Source organism: Tamandua tetradactyla, chromosome 20 (genome assembly GCF_023851605.1).
Source record: "Tamandua tetradactyla isolate mTamTet1 chromosome 20, mTamTet1.pri, whole genome shotgun sequence".
In the NCBI taxonomy this organism is placed as follows: Eukaryota; Metazoa; Chordata; class Mammalia; order Pilosa; family Myrmecophagidae; genus Tamandua; species Tamandua tetradactyla.
Window position 1 is genome coordinate 14,441,437 of NC_135346.1, and position 21,970 is coordinate 14,463,406.

Genomic DNA, 21,970 nt, shown 5'->3' on the forward strand with positions numbered 1-21,970 from the left:
AACCCCACCCATTCTGGGTGGTTCTTAATCTGTTTACTGGAATCCTATAAGAGGGAGATATTTTGGAGAAAGCATAGATGCTTGGAAACTGAAAATGCCCTGGGAGATGCTATACTAAGCGATGAAATCCAGAGTTTTGTCTCAGAGAAGCTAAGAGAAGACCCACAGATGCTTGAAGAACGAAAATGCCCTAGTGGAAGCCACACACCTAACAGGGGCTGAGGGAGCTGTTTTGAAACCATCCCAGGAGAGAAGGGCCGGCAGACATTGCCATGTGCCTTCCCACGTGTATTAGTTTATTGCTGCTGGTATGTATATACCAGAAATGGGTTGGTTTTTATATTGGGCATTTATTAAGTTACAAGTTTACGTTCTAAGACCATAAAATTGTCCAGACTAAGGCATCCAGTGGAAGATTCCTTGAGTCAAGAAAGGGACAATGGATTTCTCTCTTAGCTGGGAAGTTACATGGTAATATCTGCTAGCTTTCTGTCCCAGCTTCTCATTTCAAAAGGATTCTCTGGGGATATTTTCCTTTTGCATCTCCAAAGGTCTCTTGTCTGTGTCAGCTGTGAAGCTTTTTCCAAAATGGTTCCCCCTTAAAGGACTCTGTAAGCAACCCTACCTTGAATGGATGGAGACAGATCTCCATGGAAGACACCTGATCAAAGAGTCCTGCTGTACCATATTGAATCAGCATTAGAAGAACAAGGCTTTTCTGGGGTACCTAACAATTTCAAACAAGCACACCATGTGACAGGGCAACCCTGGATGAGATGGGCCTTTCTTGAGTGAAGGTGTCTTCTTGTTGATGTCTTAATTTAGACATTTTTATGGCCTTAAAACTGTGAATTTGTAACCTAATAAATCCCCTTTGTAAAAGCCAATCCGTTTCTGGTATACTGCAGTCTGGCAGCATTAACAAACTGAAATGTTGTTATTACATTTCTCATGAAGTAATATAATGTTTGTTAAGTAGACTTTAAGTTAAAAATGAAGATTATACTCTAGTGAAATCAATAAAAATATACAGAGTCATGACTAAGTGTTATTAGAGAGATAAAACAAAATACAAAAATATTTGATTCATCCCAAAAATATAGGATAGGAAGAACATAAAAACAAAAAGTATAAGGAAAGAAAACAAAAGTCAACCCAAAATTGGTGTATTTATATCAAAATAATTCCATTAAATGTAAGTGAATTAATCATCCCAATTAAAAGGCAGAGATTGTTAGACTGATTAAAAATGCAGGTCCCAACTATATGTGGTTTACAAGAAATACACTTTAAAACATAAAGACACAAGTTGAGAGTAAAAGATTGGGAAAGATTGTGACGAAACCACTACGCATAAAATAAAGCTAGTGACGTTTTACTAAGAAAAAGTAGATTGCTAGATTTTAAAAGATAAAGGGGGCATTTTATAATGATATTAAGGTAGTTAATCCAGAAGTTATAAAAATCCTAAATTTGTTTAGATCCAATAACCAAACTTCAACATACATGAAGCAAAAATTGACAGAACTAAAGGAGTCTGTGTACCTCTATAAGAATAGTTGAAGAATTGAATACCTCTCAGTCATTGGTAGAGCAAAAATTAGTAAGTAAATGGAGATTTGGACCACACTATGAACAACTGGACCTAATACAAATATAGAACACTCCACCCAACGAAAGCAGAATGCACATGGTTCTTAAGTGCACATGGAACTTTCTTCAAAATAGGCCAGAAATTGTACCAAAAAACAAGTCTCAATAAATTTCTAAGAATTTCTCAGGGTTGAATTTCTAGGTATGGTCTCTGAACATAATTTAATTGAATTAGAAATCCAAAACAATATGGTACCTAGAAAACCCCTCAAATATTTGGAAGTTAAACAGCACGTTACTAAGTAGTCCATAAGTAAAAGAAATCACAAGGGCAATTAAAATGTTTTGAATTGAATGATAATGAAATGACCACATACCAAAATTTGTGAGATGCACAAAATTTAAAGGGAAATTTATAGTTTTACAGCTTATATTAGAAAATAAGAAAGGCACAGAATCCGTGACCCCTATTAAAAAGCTAATAGAGATGAGCTAGTTAAACTCAAGAGTGGAAATAAATAGAAACTGAATAATAGAGAAAATCAGTGAAGACTAAAACTGGTTCTCTGAAAAGATTGGTAAAGTTGATAAGCATTAAAATAAAAAAAAAATTGATAAGCACTGAAGACTAAGAAAAAAGGAGAAAAGACACAACTACCACTATTAGGAATAAAGGTAAGGCCATCACTACAGATTGTACAGACGTTACAGTGGTAATGAGGTGATATTATGAAGAACGTTATGTAATAAATGCAACTTAGATGGAAGGAACAAAATCCTTGAAAATCAAAACTTACAAAAATGGAAAATCTAAACCTTATATTCATTGAAAAATTGAATTTGCAGTTTTATAACTTCCCACAGCTAAAACTCCAGGCCCAGAAATATAGAAAATGAAGTACTAGGGAGTATGTCCCAACTTTATGAACCCATTATCATATTAATACCCAAACCATAAAAAGACATTATAAGAAATTTACGGACCAGTATTTCTCATTAACACAGGTACAAATATCCTCAACAAAATATCAGCAAATGAAATCCAATATTATATAGAAAAAAATAAAATAAGATTTATCTGAGGAATTTAAGGATGGTATAATATTAAAAAATCAATCAGTGTAATTAATCACATTAATTAAAGGAGAAAATTATATAATTATTTCTGTAAATGCAGAAAAAGCACATTCCAACCTCTGTTTATGATAAAAGGTCTCAGCAAGCTACGAATAGAAGAGAGCTTTCTCAATCTGACAAATGGAACCTACAAGAAACCTATAGATAACATGCATAATAATGATGGAATGTTTTCCTTCAGAGGTTAGAGAAAAGGCAAGGATGCCTTCTTTTCTAAATTTTTTTCAATTTTTTAAATTATATAATATAACATATACACAAAGCAAAGAAAGAAAAAAGCAGTAGTTTTCAAAGCACTCTTCAACAAATAGTTACAGAACAGATCTCAGAGTTTGTCATGGGCTACCATACCATCATCTCAGATTTATCCTTCTAGCTGCTCCAGAACGTTGGAGGCTAGAAGGAGTAAATACTTTATCATCACAGTCAACTTTCTTCTTTCTTTCTTTCTTTTTTTGTGAAAAATAGCATATATATATAAAAGCAATAAATTTCAAAGCACAGTACCACAGTTAGTTGTAGGAGAGGTTTCAGAGTTTGACATGGGTTATAATTCCACCATTTTAGGTTTTTACTTCTAGCTGCTCTAAGATACTGGAGACTAAAGGAGGTATCAATTTAATGATTGAGTATTCACATTCATTTGTTAAATCCTATCTTCTCTGATTAACTCCACCATCACCTTTGATCTTTCTATCCCTTTGTTTAAGGGAGTTTGGGCCATGGCCATCCTAACTTTTTCATGTTGAGAGCGTCTGTCGCTGATATGAGGTAGGGAGATGGAACTAGCTGGTGTTCTGGAGAGGCTGGGCCCTCTAGGTTTCAGGACTTCTCTGGACCAGGGACCCATCTGGAGGTTGTAGGTTTCTGGAAAGTTACTCTAGTGCATGGAGCCTTTGTAGAATCTTATATATTTCCCTAAGTGTTCTTTAGGATTGGCTGTGGTTTTGGTTGGAGTCTGGCAAGTTATGATAGGTAACAGTGTCTAACTGGACTCGTGTAAGAACAACTTCCGGAGTAGCCTCTTGACTCTATGTGAACTCTCTCAGCCACTGATACCTCATTAGTTACACTTCTTTTCCCTGTTTTGGTCAGGACTGAATTGTTGATCCCGTGGTGCCAGGGCTGGACTCATCCCTGGGAGTCATCTCCCATGCTTCCAGAGAGACTTTCATCCCTGGATGTCATGTCCCATGTAGGGGGAGGGCAATGATTTCTCTTGCAGAGTTGGGCTTAGAGAGAGTGTGGCCACATCTGAGCAACAAAAGAGGCCCTCTGGAAGTAATTCTTAGGCACACCTATAGGTAGGCTAAGCTTCTCTGCTATTTACATAAGCTTCACAAGAATAAGCCACAGGATCAAGGGCTTGGCCTATTAATTTGGGTGCTCCTAAAGTTTGACACAGTACTGGGATTCCCTTTTGGTAAAGTTTAATAATTCCATATTTTTATTCCCATCCCTTAAGGGACTTTGCCAGTACTTTTTGATTATCTGCTTAATATACTCTAGGGTGTATCCAGGCATTACATTAAGCTATACAAGATTAAAGGCCCTGTTGTTCTTGGCTCTCTATATTTCAATTGTTCAAATGAACTATATAGATAGGTTGAGTTAGAGTATATGCTACAGAAATTAGGTTCCAGACAAAATAAACTTTTCTTCCTTTGGTCTCAAAGAGTATGTGTAGTTCTAAGACATAGACAGTGTCTTCTTTACCCCTGTTTAAGGATGCCTTCTTACAACTACTCTTCAACATTTTACTGGAAGTCTTGGCCAGGGCAATAAGATAAGAAAAAAGAAAGGACTTAGAGATTGGAGAGGAAGACATAAAATTGTTTTTACTTGCAGGCGATACGATTTTGTACAAAGAAATTCCTAGAGTAGAAGTATATTTTTGCAGTGCTACAGCATTCAAAAAGTCCATAAGCTAGCAATGAACAATTAGCAATAAAAAATTGAAAGTAACATTTAAACAGCATACAAATTTCTAATTCTTAGGGATAAGTTTAATGAAAGATGTAGACTGGAAACTAAAACATTACTGTGAGAAATTAAAGACAACCTAAATGTCTCCACTTCATAAAGATGTCATAGTGGAAAACTCAGTGTTATGAAGACTGAATTGATCAATCCTAAATCAAATCCCAGTAAGCATTTTGCTTTGACAAAATGGTTTTAAACCTAGAGTAGCCAAACAATATTGAAAAATGAATTTGGAAAACTAACTCTACATGTCTTCAAGACTATTTATATAGCTATAGTAATCAAGACATTTGCTATTGATAAAAGAATGGGTAATAGATACGTGGAATAAAATAGAGTCTAGATATAGACCTACAAATGATATGGTCAAATGATTTTTCACAGGAGTGTCAGGATTCAATCGAGAAGGGAAATTCTCTTCAACAAGTAGTGAAGGAACACATGGATATACATTAAGAGCAAAAGAATTTTGAAACCTTACCTCTAAACATATATAAAAATCAATTCAATATAAATCATTTACCTTTGCAACCTTGGGGATGGGTAGGCAAAAATTTCTTAGACGGATTATAGAAAGTATGGGCAATAAAAGCAAAATTTAAGAAATGGAGTTCATCAAAATAAAAAACTTTCTAGTTGTCAAAAGACACTTTTAAGAAAATGAGTACACAAGCCACAGATTTGCCAGCACATTATCTCAGAAAAGTCTTATATCCAAAATATATAAAGGACTATGATAGCTCAACAATAAAAAGACAATCCAATTTAAAATGGGCAAAAAGATGTGAATAAAACTTCATTAAAGAAGGTATACAAATGACCAATAACATTAAAATATTCAGTGTTATTAAGCATCAGGAAAATATGAATTAAAATTACAATGCCTTAGCAGTATACATCCAATAGAAGGGTTAAAGTGAAAATTCTGACCACACTGCATGTGTCAGTGGATGTGCAGTAACAGAAGCCTCATGCATTGTGGGTGGGAAAGTAAAATGGACTAACCCCTTTAGAAAACTGTTTGACACTTTCTTAAAAAGTTAAAGATATATTTATCCCATGACCTAGCAATTCCACTGCTAGGTATTTATCTGAGTGTAATGACAATGTAGTTCCACAAAAAATCCTGTGTAAAAACTTTCATAGCAGCCTTATTCATAAAAATCTAGCACTGGAAAGCAGCCCAGGGTTCCATCAGCAGGAGGAAGGATAAACACACTGTGCTATAGTCAGACAATGGAATACTAAACAGTATAAAGGAATGGACTGCTCATCCATGCAACATCCTGGGGGAATCACAAACATTACCATGAATGAATGGTGCCAGAAACAAAAATGTGCGTATTGTATGGTACTTTTGTGAGAAATTCTAGAATGGGCAAAACTAACCTGGAAATCAGATCAGTGGCTGATTCTGAGGGTAGACAATACACTGGAAAGAGATATGGGGAGCTTTTAGAGATGATAGAAATGTTTCATGTCTGCTATGAATTCATCAAAACTGATTGGACACAACTTTTAAGAGCTGAATGTTTGTTTCACTTTATGTAAATTATAGCTCAATTTAGAAATGTGGGATGAAATTATTTTCCTTCATTTGACTTCAAGTGAAAGTCCACGGACTTGAATGCACTACATTTAAAATAGTTCCATGATGCAGACATTGTATTCTGATGGAAAAGTGCAAGGATAAATTTATTGGAAACCTAATTTAAGACAGTTCACGAGAGCTATGTGCTTTAAACCCAGCAGCGTTGTTCTTGAACCTTGATCTTCCGGTATGGCCTGAGCCCTGGGGGAGGCCAGGTCGGAGGGGGGCCCCAGCTGCCTCGTGGTCACAACCATGTCCCAGATCCGCCTCGCTGATGCCTAATGATCTGCGCCTCAGTCTGGAGTTTATGAAATGCTGTTCACTAGACTTCAAAAGCCGGGGCGTTGTCTTTGTTATCTCTTGGAGGAACCCAGCTTATCCTTCCCTCCCAGTCCGTGACATCAAAGACTCCGTTTCCTTGCAGAACCGTCTGGCGCGATGGCGTCGGGCCGGCTTGCCTTGGGAAGGGCTTGGAGAACAGCGATGACTCAGAGCTGCTCTGAGCAGCACCTGACTCACCCCTCTCCTCTCCAGGGACCTAGGCCAGGGTGTCGGGCTCCCAGGGGAGTGAGGCCCAGAGGCCTCAGTGCTGAGGACATGGGCTCACCCAGCCTGGCTCTGCTCGGGTGCCCGGCGAAGCTCTCCAGCTGCTCTGTGGGAACAGACCCCTCAACCTAAGGTCTGGGAGTAAGGGCTGTGTGCTTTGCTTTGAATCGTTACTTTTATTTTTTTCTTTTCTTTTCTTTTTGTGACTGGTGGCAGTTTCTGCTGAAAACGGTGCTCCTTCCCTAACTGACAGAGTCCTTGTGCATTCTGGCCTTTCTTTTTTTATCATCCTTCTAAAGTTGAGTGCCATGACATTTCCTTATCAGGATCTTAGGGGAGAAGCTACTTCTGTTTGTTCTGCTTGCATTATTTTCCTGGCTAGAGAAAATTGTTTTCCTAAGGTAATATATGTTTTTCAAAGGACATTGATTGAATTTATTTGTGGACTGAAATGGAGTGAAAGGTTGCTTTCTCATTTGTTTCTGTACTCCCTGGTATGAATTTTGGAAGTTAAAAATCCCTGCTGCTGCTTCCCATGTTAACACTGCCTGGCTTACTAAATCATGCCACAGATGTGAAGTTTCAGTTTAATTTGCATTCCGGGACTGTGCTTACAAAGGTAAATGAAGACCCCTACTTCGTAAATCTTTTTTGTTTTTCCACTTTTATTTTTAAATGTAGCTAGATCCAAAGTTTATGTCCATTTAGCTGACCTTTTCAATAGTAAGAGCTATTTTATAAGGCAGCAGAAGTGAAAGTTTTCAGCAAGGCTGGGTAATGTAAAGTATTTATGAATGGACATGCAGAAACCAATCTGGGGGTGTAAAATGTGGGACTGAACTCAGGCAGAACTGCTTGTGACTTGAGCCTTCTTTGCAGTAAAGCATAATTCATGCCGCTGTTAGCCCTTAAAACAGGAAATAATATACCCATTTAACTTAATCACAATTTATATTACATGTGCATATTTCTAAACAAATGTTGTAGATGGAGAGTTTGGTAGCAATAATATTTATGAATTACACTTTTAGTTAGCAAAGGAAATGTGTGACCTCTTACATTTGGTTTGACATTTGAATTTGGTGTTCAGTGTATTTGACAGGGGTGATGGATTCTCATTAGCTCAATGTATAAACAGGAAATGCTTCCTTGGTGAACAGTTATTAACGTGGGACATCCCTGAATTTGAATTTTTAGTTGCTTATTCCGGTCTAGACTGTGAATTTATTTAATTTCTCTCATTTTTTTAAAAAAAGGTAAAAGCACAACTTGAAGTTTGTATATTAGCAAAATTGCAGGAGGTAGGAATGCCAGGCTCTGAAAAACGGGAAAATGTTGGGGAGTGGGAGGGTAAGGAAAAGGTGGTTGAGGTCTCAGATGCAGGGAGTGAGCCTGGCCGGCTCACAGCCCCCACATGGATTTGCAATTGCTTGCCTTGATTTCTAAATAAGATAACCTATAGGAGTTGTTAGAACATGCCACGGGGGCAGATTTGAATAAGCTCATACTTAACCTTTATCCACACCAGGATTAAAGTAGTTCGTGCAAAACGGGCATCAGAACAAATTTGCAATATAGCTTAAGACAGTAATTTCATTTTGAGTTTTCGGCACTACCTCTGTGCTCTGTGACATACCACAAAACGGGAGCTGGAGGAAAGGGGGCAGGGAAGCAAGCAGAGGGGGCTGGCTTCTAATGGGAATGAAGAGAAACCAGCCTGGTGGGCCTGGGCCTGTGCAAAGCCCTTTGTGAATAATGCCTGGAATCTAATTAGAAGTCAGTCAGAAACCTAGAGAGTGAAGCTGGCAGGTCCTTAATGTGAATTTCAAGTCTTCAGAGGAGGAAAGTAACATTTTTATTGTTGGAGGTCAAAGTTTAAATTTAGTTTATATCAAATTACTAAAATAATGCTTTTGGTAAGGTTAGATTCTCATGCTCGGAGCGAGTCGGACTATAATGAAAGCAAACAGGGTGAGAGATAATCCCATTACAGATGAACTCTTCACTCGAACCTCAAACATTTGGGAAGCATAATAACACCCATCTTGGTAAGAAGATAAGAGCTGGGCAGCCAGGAAGCTCTCTGGCCACCTCATTGACTGCTGTCCCCTCCCCACTTGGCACACCCTGCTCGACTTTATCGTGTAGCAGCTATGTAAGTTCCTTACTTAGTTAGTTAGGTGTTTTCCCTGCATCGGCTGATAAAATTTAAGCCCCATGAGGGTAGGGATTTTTGTTTGTTTTGTTCACTGCCTTATCTTTACCTCCTAGGTCACAGTCTGCTCATAAGAAACACTCACTAAGTGATTGTCTAATGAATGAATCCTAGGAAGAAAAAGGGACCTCAGTGGCTCTGAGCAGAAAGCAAAGATTTTTACAACCAAAGATTTTAAAGTTAAGGTAGGGAGCCAGCCCCTTGTGCTCTAGGGAAAGAGGCGATTGCCTTGGAGGTAGGAAAGTGTCATCATTCCTGTGGGTTCTGGGCCTGAAGCTCTGCTCAACTCTCGAGGGCAGGGGCCTCTCCTTGGGGGCTTGATGCTGAGAGATCCTCAGTAGCTCCCAGTTAAGTTAAATAGAATTATGGGGGGTGGGGGTAGCAGTGCCTGGGAGATAACGTCCACCCCACCTCCCCCATGCCTCTCAGAACAGGGAATCCATCTAGGCCAAGCAGGGCTGAGTGAACAGCTACTAGGCACAGACTGGAAGTGAACCAGAGCCCCAGGGTGGGTTGTGGTTGGGGGTGTGACTCTCCCAGGAGTTCACAGGGGATGCGCCAGCAGGCCCACCCTCTGCCTGGATTTGGGGGAATGATCTGGGATCTGAGGGGAGGGACTAAGGGGTGCAACCCCCTTCAGAGCCAGCTTTGCAGTTCCTGAGTAGCCTAAGGGCGTGAGGTCTTCCAAGACATTCCCAGGCTTGAAACAGATAAATCATCACCTTTTTTGACTAAGTGTGTGCCTGTGGGAAAACCACCCTCCTTCCTTATTCCACTTTTAGAAGCCACGCCTGAAATAGACCACTTGCTTGTGCCTCCAATGAAAATAATCTGCAGGCGTTCTCCTTTCCTTCTTCCCTGACCAAAAAAAAAGCACAGCCCACCCTCTGCCTTCATCCTAATACTCTCTTAGGAACACAGGTATAGGTCACTATTTTCTTTTGGTCTCTCCAAACAAAACATTCTTCATATCAGTCTTCTAATCTCCATTTCCCAGCTATTGCCCAGTCCCCGGTAGCATCACTGCTCTGCCAGAGACCAAAGTGAAAAGCTAGAGGCTTCTGCTGCAAGCACCATCTCATTGAACAAACACAAGTTCTGCATCTGTTCACTGGGCACCTACCCTGGCCAGACGCTGGGCCTCTCAGATGACGGGACAGCTCTGACTGCTGCTTGTGCCCCGCGGGAAGCCAGTGGCTGCCTCCATGCTTCTGAGTGGGACGGGTTGACCTCAAGAGTGGGGTTGCCGCTGGGGCCTGACCTTGGCTGGGTACCCCTACAGATGCTATTCTTGTGACCCCCAGAGGTGAGCTACGCAGGCCAGACTTGCAGAAAGGCTGTGTTTGGCTCAGCGTTCTGGGGGCAGAGGACAGTCTGCTTGTGAATCCTTCTTTAGAGAGCCAGCTCTTGAAGTGAAACCGAAACCAGCTCTTTTCAGACAGTTTTCAGACTGATGTGCAAAATGTCTTATCAGTGCCACCTTCTGAAGGGAGGGGGATTCACCTGGCAGAGCTCAAGGGCATCACGGAGCACTTACTGGGGGCCCAGCCCTCCTGATGCCCTTGGCCCATGGGTGCCGGGTGCCGGCACGGTCAGGGATCTCCTCTTACGCTGCGGCCCTCCGCCACCCATCGGGCCCTTCCACGCTCTGAGGCGGGCAGCTCTAGCCCCATGATGGCCTCCCTGGACACCCAGGTCTGCATCTGGGCCCCTTTGGATTTTTAAATCATCCTCTAGGGTCTCACGCTTTGTGTCTCACCCATTTGTCCGTGCACTGTGGATGCAGGGGCCGTGCTGCCTCTCTGGCCCCGGCCTAGGGTAGCTACTGCGCTCCATGCTATTTACTGAACACATCTTCAGGGCTCTGCCGCCCCTTTCCATCCACCCGTAAACATTGTTTTTCTTTTGAGTGGTTACAGTTTTTCTATTTAAAAAATTATGGAGCTAGTATACATTTGCTGTAACAAGCCAAACAATATAGAGGTGTAAGGAAAAAAAAAGTTTGTGGGTCCTACTTGTGATCACGTTCCATTGAGGTTGTCAGTGTAAACAGAATAGGGTAATCCCATTACATCTTTCTTCATGCACAGACAGATATAAATAAAAATGTTTACACATACACAGGGATTTTACCCGGGTCCTCTTTTTTTTTTTTTTTTCCCATAAAAATTGGTTTGTGAGCCGTGCGACTGGTTCAGCAGGCAGAGTTCTTGCCTGCCGCAGAGCGGGTTCAATTCCCAGTGCCTGCCCATGCAAATAAATAAATAAATAAATAAGTTTTTGTTTGTATGAAATACATTACTTTACATCTTAAACATTTTTTTTTCAATTAACACCACATCATAGTATTGCATTGCCTAATAAACTTGCTGACTAAAGCCTTCCCTGTCAGTAAGGAACATCACTAGATTCAAATCTTTTGATATATACGAATAACGTTTTAAAAATATTAAGTACATGAAGGAAAAATAAAGAAATGGAGATAGACTCAATAAAAGAAAGAAAAGAACTAAATATTAATGGAGAATGCATTGTATCAGTAATTAAAGACAAAAAACCTATCGTGACTTCTTTTATGTCAGTAGATTCAAGTTACTTTTCCTAATAGCTGCGTAATTTATATTCGGTGATATCAGCATAATATAATTTATTCAACACTTTAGCTGATGGACGTTTGTTTTCGTTTTAGTATGTTGCCCTGTTCAACAGTGCTGCATTAAACATTGTTGTAGACATGGCCGATAGGACGTGTTGCTTAAAGTGAGACTGCAGGTATTTTCAATTTTAATAAATACTGCCAGACATCTTTTATAAAAGCTGTAGCAATTCATAAGTCCTAAGCAATGAATGAGAGTTCCTATTTCCCTACTCTTACCACCACTGGGTGTTACAGATCTATTTTAGTTTATTTTAATTTTGTCAGTCAGGTAAAATTATCTGCTTTGGCTTATATTATCCCGACTAGCAGTGAAAGTTGTATATCTTTTCATTGTTTGTTGGCAACCAATATTTTATCTTCTTTAAATTGCCTGTTCATATCCTTTGTCTGCTATTTTTCTTTCTAATTTGTAGGAGTCTTTTATTGTCAGCATATTAACCATTTGCCACGTTACAAATACTTTTTCCCATCCGTTTGAGTTTTGCCTATGCCTAGCTAAAACTTAAAAATTCATATTTTTATATATTAAAAGCTCCTTTTTAATGGCTTCTATGTTTTATGCCAGTCTTTTAAATTTTCTTCTAAATTTTTTTATAGTTTTTTTTTTTTTTCCACTTGGATCTTTAATCCACTGTGAAGTATATGACATGCAGAAGGGTCTCATTTTATTAAATAAATGCTCGGACTGACTATCCACTGGGAAGAAAGAAAGCATCCTTTCCCCACTGAGTGTACCTCTAAGATAGATATGATTATTCTGCCCTTGTAATATATTAGTTTCCCAGGCCTTGTTTTTAAGCCTTTACCTTTGGGCTGGAAGACAGCACCCTGTCCTGACAGCATGCAAGCTCTCCGCATGGGCTCTGGTTCTCTGCCCAGGTACATCTCCTCTTTGCTTGATATTTAGCTGTCAGTGGGAAAAGGGGAGGGTTTGGATTACACTCTTTCAAACTCTGGTCTATGCAAAGATCTCAAAACAACAAATATCCCTTCTTTGGCTTGGAAAAAAAAGTGAACCGATGTTTGAATTACGGCAGCACCAGCGGTGCCTTAAATCACCAAGTTTCTTACATGTTGGTGACAGCACAGCCCTGGTGTCAGTACTCCTGGTCAGAGGCACCCTTGTCCTCGGGAGGCGTGGGGGCTGTGTCCTCTACTCCACGGCTGAGATTTTCTTTAGGCCAAGTTTCAGCCTGGAGCAAATTTTTTATGGCTGTGAGCTAATCCCCTAGCAAACTCTGGTTTATATAGAAACGCTGACACAGTGCTAGTTCTGGTGATTCAACTGGGGCGGCTGGGCTATTTATGGCTCCCTCATGCCAATAGGGGATAATTCTCATTTAATAGATTCAGTTTCTGTTGGGACGAGGAGCCCACTTTTTTCCCTAGTGGGGTGGTGGAACTTTTTGCCTCCAAACCTGAGCGAGTAGGAGGCTGCCTGTGGGGAAGGCCTACCTTGGAAGCAGCCCGAGCTGCAGTAAGTTACAACCAAGGTGGGCTTTTCATCTTGGGATTCCAAGAGCCTTAGGAACAAATAAATATTTTCATCTCCTATTTTGTCTCTGGGCAGTGGGCCCAAAAACCGTCTTGATTTTCTTCAGCAAAACTTGGGAGAGAAGCTGGGGATGACTTAATTCCCCTTTTCCTCTTCCCCTTTCTGCACTGATTCCTTTGTATTGAGGACCTGGAATGAGGGTTCTGAGCATGAGTGTGAGCCAGGCAGGGTGCGTGGTGGACCTTTCTGAGCCCCTCCAGCTGGGCTGATGGAGGCCCGGGAGGGTTTGGGGGGTGGCAGGACGAGGCCAGCTCTTGGTTTGGCCTTCATTTCTGCGATCTGCCTTCCCTCAAGCAGATACGAATCTTGGTTTCCATCTGGAGCCCTGGGAAGAGCCAGGAGGCTCCTCGTTCCCACTGCTCTTGACTGTCTCCTCAACCTGGGGTCATAGTTGGCCAGTTTGTGAGATGAGGGGGTTTGGAGCCCAGAACTCTGCTGGGTCTGGGGTAGATGTGAGGAGGTGGGAGCTGAGGCTGGGAATGCCAGGGGGCTCAGGTCCTTCTGTCACTCCTTCTGGCCTGATGCCACCCAGCAGAGTCAGTTCTCTCTGTCCCCAGGAGCCCTGTTGGTTTGGCTCTCAGGGACCCCGAGAAGCAGCCATCTCCATATAGGAGGGAGCCCTGGACACCAAGTCAAGTCTTTCCATGTGACATTTGGAGGATCAGACAAGCAGGCAGATTCCATTGTCCTCATTTGGTGGATGAAGTTACTGAGGGCCAATGAGTGTAAGTGACTAGCCTGGTTACTGGGGGGCACAACTGGGACTTGAACAGGGTCGTTTGGCTCCAGGGCCTGGACTGTGCTTGTACACACCACTTATGTGTGTTTATTGATAGGGGCTCTGGGACTGCAGGAATGATCCACAGACCAACAGGGTCACCCCAGGAGCACCGAGCATTGCTCTTAACTCAGCAAGGCATCCAGATCGGCCCCACCTAATTCGAGGCCTTTGAAGTCAGGGATATCAAAAGCAGGGCAGCCATGTCTTTTACCAGCTTTTATGGGGCCTATCAGGGGAATGAAAGCACTTAGAGATGGCAGGCAGATAAAGGATGGGCTGGGTTTGCCTTGATAAGATGGCCCAAGATGGGGGGAGAGGCTGAAGCCTCCAGGACTGTGGTTTCTGCTTGGGAATAAGCGCAATTTCTGGCAGAGCCAGAGAAGCTGTGAAGACAGGCTGGCGGCCACGGGATTTAGTGGTTTAGCTTTGTTGAAATCCCCAACTTCAAGGACTTCCCTGGTGACTGAGTTTTGTCAGGCTAATTAAGAGCAAGCTCCTGCCTCTGCCTCCAAGCTCTGGGAGGAGAGGAGGGAGAAAGAAAGGGTGGATGAGGGATGCCCAGAGCAGCTGGAGAGGAAGGAGCTGTTGTCGCTCCTGATGGATGTAGGTCTGCTCCTGAGCAGCACAGCAGATGGGGTGGAGGTCCTGGGTCGAGGACCTTGCCCCTGCCTCACAGCTGTTCTTGGTGGGGCTGCCTCTATCCGGAGGTCTGCCCGGCCAGGGCTCTCACCTGGGTCTGGGAGCAGCAGGCACTCGGCCTGGAGGGCCTCAGGCAGTCCTGCATTCAAGGTTCCTCAGTTGTTTGGCCTCCACGTATGAGCTTAGCTGGAACCTGGAACTTGGGATGTGGCTTGTGTGGAACCGGGGCTCAGAGTGAGGAGAGAAGACTGTGTTGACTGTGCATGGGAGCTGGCCAGGAGGCAGAGGACCTGGGAAAAGGGCACAGGGCTTTCCAAGAGCCATTTCCACAATGCAGGTATAAATGATAGTACCTGCCCATGCCTGGCCCTTAGCCAGGCTCAGGAAATAGAAGAGGTTTTATGAACTAGTTTACTCCTCCCCAAACCCCTATGATATCAGAAGGATGCTTTTGGTACTCCCATTTTACAGGGGAAGAAGCCTAGGCTCAGAGAGGTTAAGTAACTTGGCTAACATCACAGAGATAGAAAGTATACTTGAACTCATGCCCTACTCTAGAACCTAAGCTCTTATTAGCCCAGGTTATAGAACTATAGAAATGCCTTCCTTGAGCTCTGCCCTCTGACAAATGGAAAGAGAAGGGGCTGAGAGGGGCCCAGCTCACTTGTGCCCTGACTTCAGGTCCTGCAGCTTAAGAGACTGTAGGAAACCAACTGGGTTCATGTTGTACAGAAAAAGGTGGACCCAGAGGCACTTAGCCTTTTTGGGGAGTAGCTCACCTCCAGTCTGTGGGATGGGCTTGAGACCCTATAACTGGGTACATAGTGCTGGGGGCAGAAAGTAGGGAGCCTTTGAGGGTGGAGCCCATGTGGGAAATCTGGATTCAAATCCCAAGAAGTGAGTAACAAGGATAGGCTGCTCAGGGTAGGCCAGAGGCAGACTTGGGTGAGGGATCCAGAGGGCGCAGAGTTGGGGAAGGGGCTTCTGGGAGCTGGGGGCCCTGGCCTGGGGCGGATGGTGGGAAGCTGGGTCTGGGAGAATAAGCAGGATTGGAAGGGTCAGTACTGAGTGAAGAATGGCATTGCTGCTGGGCAGGAGAGCCCAGTGGTCTTTTGGGGCTAAAATCTTGGCTTTGCTTCTCGTGACGTTGAGCAGTTTCACCTCTCTGTGCCTTTCCTCATCTATGGGAGAATAGTAGTACATGTGTGATGATCAGATAAAGTAGTACAGAAAGCTAGACCTATCCTCAGTAAACTGTGAGGTGACTGTATGCCAAATTTGGACTGCTTTAGTCTCATAACTGAGAAACACTGATAGCCACAATCTGGGGATGAGGGTGGGAGAAGCAGTTTCTATTAAAAATGTACATTCTTCTCAATTTAGCAATTCCACATATAGAAATTTATCTTATGTGTATAGTCATAAATGAATGCAGTGATATGCATTTAAGGGCATTCATTGCATCACTATTTATTACAGCAAAAATTGGAAAGAACCATAAATGTCACCAGTAGAGGACTGAAAAAACTAAAGTACATCTGTACAATGGAATGCCTTGAAGCCCTTATAAGGAATGTGGTTGGGTCTATATCATAGCACAGAGATCTTAACATATTGCCAAGATATGTTAAATACAGAAAAAGGAAGGTATAGAGCAATATACATAAAATATTCTCATTTGTATCAAAATTAATAAAAGGTACATGCTAGTATGTATGTTCATATGTATAGAATATGCCCCAAGACATGCATAAGAAATTATCAAGAGTGGTTATCTCCGGACATAGGTCCTGGAAGCCTGGGCAGGGAGATTTCTGGTTACCTTTCCTTTTTGTATATTGTCAGAATGTTAAATTATATCCATGGATTACTCTTACAATTGTAAAGAAGAACATTAGGACTTCCGGAGAAGATGGCGGCTTAGTAAGACGCGCGGATCTTAGTTTCTTCTTCAGGACAGCTACTAGGGGAGTAGAAACGATACAGAACAGCTCCCAAACCCACAACAGAGAAAAAAAAGACAGCGTACCCCATCCTGGAACGGCTGGCTGGCTGGCTGAGAGAAGCCACTCGGGTGAGATCACCGAGGCGCGCGGGCTTCACCAGGCGGGGCGGCAAGTGGCCGGAGTCACTCCTTTCCCCCTTCCTGGGCTGGCTGGGAGAATTGGAAAGGCGGTCCCCTGAAACCGCGGCGGCTGGCGCCCACACCACGCGCGGCCCCCCGGACCAACTGAGAGAATTGGATCGGAAATCCCCAGGCCACGGAGAACGGTGACAGGTGGGGGAGGCCCCTTCCAAACCCGTGAATCCCCGGGAACGTGCACTCTCCTGGGTGGGCCGCTGCCGCTGGCGCCCTCCCGCCACGCTTGTTGCCCTGGGCCGACTAGGAAATTCAGACGGGCGCTTTCCCGGGCTGCGGCGGCCAGCAACCCTCCCCGCGTTCGTTCCCCGAGCCGGCTCGCACTCTTCCAAGCCACTTCGGCTAGCGAACCTCCCAGGCGGCGAGAGTTTTCCAAAGTTAAAGGTCCCACAGCACCTTTTACTGGGGGGACCCGCAGACAAACGTGTGCCACGAGCGCCATCTACTGGGCAGGATAAGAAAAACAGAACCCAGACATTTCACAGGGAAATCTGTCTAAATGCGCAGACGCCAACAGAAGATAACGGATCACGCTCAAATAATTGAAAACATGGCCGAGTCAAAGGAACAAACTAATAGTTCAAATGAGATACAGGAGCTGAGACAACTAATGCTGAATATACGAACAGAAATGGAAAACCTCTTCAAAAACGAAATCGATAAATTGAGGGAGGACATGAAGAAGACATGGGCTGAACATAAAGAAGAAATAGAAAAACTGAAAAAACAAATCGCAGAACTTATGGGAGTGAAGGACAAAGTAGAAAAGATAGAAAAAACAATGGATACCTACAATGATAGATTCAAAGAGACAGAAGATAGAATTAGTGATTTGGAGGATGGAACATCTGAATTCCAAAAACAAACAGAAACTATCGGGAAAAGAATGGAAAAATTTGAACAGGGTATCAGGGAACTCAAGGACAATATGAAGCACACAAATATACGTGTTGTGGGTGTCCCAGAAGGAGAAGAGAAGGGAAAAGGAGGAGAAAAACTAATGGAAGAAATTTTCACTGAAAATTTCCCAACTCTTATGAAAGACCTAAAATTACAGATCCAAGAAGTGCAGTGCACCCCAAAGAGATTAGACCCAAATAGGCGTTCTCCAAGACACTTACTAGTTAGAATGTCAGAGGTCAAAGAGAAAGAGAGGATCTTGAAAGCAGCAAGAGAAAAACAATCCATCACATACAAGGGAAACCCAATAAGACTGTGTGTAGATTTCTCAGCAGAAACCATGGAGGCTAGAAGACAGTGGGATGATATATTTAAATTACTAAAAGAGAAAAACTGCCAACCAAGACTCCTATATCCAGCAAAATTGTCCTTCAAAAATGAGGGAGAAATTAAAACATTCTCAGACAAAAAGTCACTGAGAGAATTTGTGACCAAGAGACCAGCTCTGCAAGAAATACTAAAGGGAGCACTAGAGTCAGAACTGAAAAGACAGAAGAGAGAAGTATGGAGAAGAGTGTAGAAAGAAAGTAAGTCAGATATGATATATATAATACAAAAGGCAAAATGGTAGAAGAAAATATTATCCAAACAGTAATAACACTAAATGTTAATGGACTGAATTCCCCAATCAAAAGACATAGAATGGCAGAATGGATTAAAAAACAGGATCCTTCTATATGCTGTCTACAGGAAACACATCTTAGACCCAAAGATAAACATAGGTTGAAAGTAAAGGTTGGGAAAAGATATTTCATGCAAATAACAACCAGAAAATAGCAGGAGTGGCTATACTAATATCCAACAAGTTAGACTTCAAATGTAAAACAGTTTAAAGAGACAAAGAAGGACACTATATACTAATAAAAGGAACAATTAAACAAGAAGACATAACAATCATAAATATTTACGCACCGAACCAGAATGCCCCAAAATACGTGAGGAATACACTGCAAACACTGAAAAGGGAAATAGACACAAATACCATAATAGTTGGAGACTTCAATTCACCACTCTCATCAATGGACAGAACATCTAGACAGAGGATCAATAAAGAAATAGAGAATCTGAATATTACTATAAAGGAGCTAGACTTAACAGACATTTATAGGACATTAAATCCCACAACAGCAGGATACACCTTTTTCTCAAGTGTTCATGGATCATTCTCAAAAATAGACCATATGCTGGGTCACAAAGCAAGTCTTAACAAATTTAAAAAGATTGAAATCATACACAACACTTTCTCGGATCATAAAGGAATGAAGTTGGAAATCAATAATAGGCGGAATGCCAGAAAATTCACAAATGCGTGGAGGCTCAACAACACACTCTTAAACAACGAGTGGGTCAAAGAAGAAATTGCAAGAGAAATTAGTAAATACCTCGAGGCAAATGAAAATGAAAACACAACATATCAAAACTTATGGGATGCAGCAAAGGCAGTGCTAAGAGGGAAATTTATTGCCCTAAATGCCTTTATCAGAAAAGAAGAAAAGGCAAAAATGCAGGAATTAACTGTCCACTTGGAAGAACTGGAGAAAGAACAGCAAACTAATCCCAAAGCAAGCAAAAGGAAAGAAATAACAAAGATCAGAGCAGAAATAAATGAAATTGAAAACATGAAAACAATAGAGAAAATCAATAAGACCAGAAGTTGGTTCTATGAGAAAATCAACAAGATTGATGGGCCCTTAGCAAGATTGACAAAAAGAAGAAGAGAGAGGATGCAAATAAATAAGATCAGAAATGGAAGAGGAGACATAACTACTGACCTCACAGAAATAAAGGAGGTAATAACAGGATACTATGAACAACTTTACGCTAATAAATACAACAATTTAGATGAAATGGACAGGTTCCTGGAAAGACATGAACAACCAACTTTGACTCAAGAAGATATAGATGACCTCAACAAACCAATCACAAGTAGAGAAATTGAATTAGTCATTCAAAATCTTCCTAAAAAGAAAAGTCCAGGACCAGGCTTCACATGTGAATTCTACCAAACGTTCCAGAAAGAATTAGTACCAATTCTCCTCAAACTCTTCAAAAAAATCGAAGTGGAGGGAAAACTACCTAATTCATTCTATGAAGCCAACATCACCCTCATACCAAAACCAGGCAAAGATATTACAGAAAAAGAAAACTACAGACCAATGTCTCTAATGAATATAGATGCAAAAATCCTCAATAAAATTCTAGCAAATCGTATCCAACAACACATTAAAAGAATTATACATCATGACCAAGTAGGATTCATCCCCGGTATGCAAGGATGGTTCAACATAAGAAAATCAATTAATGTAATACACCATATCAACAAATCAAAGCAGAAAAATCACATGATCATCTCAATTGATGCAGAGAAGGCATTTGACAAGATTCAACATCCTTTCCTGTTGAAAACACTTCAAAAGATAGGAATACAAGGGAACTTCCTTAAAATGATCGAGGGAATATATGAAAAACCCACAGCTAATATCATCCTCAATGGGGAAAAATTGAAAACTTTCCCCCTAAGATCAGAAACAAGACAAGGATGTCCACTATCACCACTATTATTCAACATTGTGTTGGGGGTTCTAGCCAGAGCAATTAGACAAGAAAAAGAAATACAAGGCATCAAAATTGGAAAGGAAGAAGTAAAACTATCACTGTTTGCAGACGATATGATACTATACGTCGAAAACCCGGAAAAATCCACAACAAAACTACTAGAGCTAATAAATGAGTACAGCAAAGTAGCAGGTTACAAGATCAACATTCAAAAATCTGTAGCATTTCTATACACTAGTAATGAACAAGCTGAGGGGGAAATCAAGAAACGAATCCCATTTACAATTGCAACTAAAAGAATAAAATACCTAGGAATAAATTTAACTAAAGAGACAAAAAACCTATATAAAGAAAACTACAAAAAACTGTTAAAAGAAATCACAGAAGACCTAAATAGATGGAAGGGCATACTGTGTTCATGGATTGGAAGACTAAATATAGTTAAGATGTCAGTCCTACCTAAATTGATTTACAGATTCAACGCAATACCAATCAAAATCCCAACAACTTATTTTTCAGAAATAGAAAAACCAATAAGCAAATTTATCTGGATGGGCAGGGTGCCCCGAATTGCTAAAAGTATCTTGAGGGAAAAAAACGAAGCTGGAGGTCTCACGCTGCCCGGCTATAAGGCATATTATGAAGCCACAGTGATCAAAACAGCATGGTACTGGCATAAAGATAGATATATCGACCAATGGAATCGATTAGAGTGCTCAGATATAGACCCTCTCATCTATGGACATTTGATCTTTGATAAGGCAGTCAAGCCAACTCACCTGGGACAGAACAGTCTCTTCAATAAATGGTGTCTAGAGAACTGGATATCCATATGCAAAAGAATGAAAGAGGACCCGTATCTCACACCCTATACAAAAGTTAACTCAAAATCGATCAAAGATCTAAACATTAGGTCTAAGACCATAAAACAGTTAGAGGAAAATGTAGGGAGATATTTTATGAAGCTTACAATTGGAGGCGCTTTTATGGACCTTAAACCTAAAGCAAGAGCACTGAAGAAAGAAAGAAAGAAATGGGAGCTCCTCAAAATTAAACACTTTTGTGCATCAAAGAACTTCATCAAGAAAGTAGAAAGACAGCCTACACAATGGGAGACAATATTTGGAAACGACATATCAGATAAAGGTCTAGTATCCAGAATTTATAAAGAGATTGTTCATCTCAACAACAAAAAGACAGCCAACCCAATTACAAAATGGGAAAAAGACTTGAACAGACACCTCTCAGAAGAGGAAATACAAATGGTCAAAAGGCACATGAAGAGATGCTCAATGTCCCTGGCCATTAGAGAAATGCAAATCAAAACCACAATGAGATATCATCTCACACCCACCAGACTGGCCATTATCAACAAAACAGAAAATGACAAGTGCTGGAGAGGATGCGGAGAAAGAGGCACACTTATCCACTGTTGGTGGGAATGTCAAAAGGTGCAACCACTGTGGAAGGCAGTTTGGCGGTTCCTCAAAAAGCTGAATATAGAATTGCCATACGACCCAGCAATACCATTGCTGGGAATCTACTCAAAGGACTTAAGGGCAAAGACAGAAACGGACATTTGCACACCAATGTTTATAGCAGCGTTATTTACAAT

The 21,970-nt window shown here is 41.4% G+C and overlaps 1 long non-coding RNA gene across 2 annotated transcripts in view; it reads left to right on the top strand.

Moving 5' to 3' along the window:
• Window positions 1-21,970, top strand: part of LOC143664979 (uncharacterized) — a 420,148-nt gene that overhangs the window by 257,452 nt on the left and 140,726 nt on the right. Inside the window, exon 7 of one of the 2 annotated variants that reach the window (XR_013166694.1) lies at window positions 9,122-9,250. The exons of the other annotated variant lie outside the window; for it this stretch is intronic. This is a non-coding gene — a long non-coding RNA (uncharacterized LOC143664979). The remainder of the gene's footprint in view (window positions 1-9,121; window positions 9,251-21,970) is intronic. 2 annotated transcript variants of the gene reach the window in all.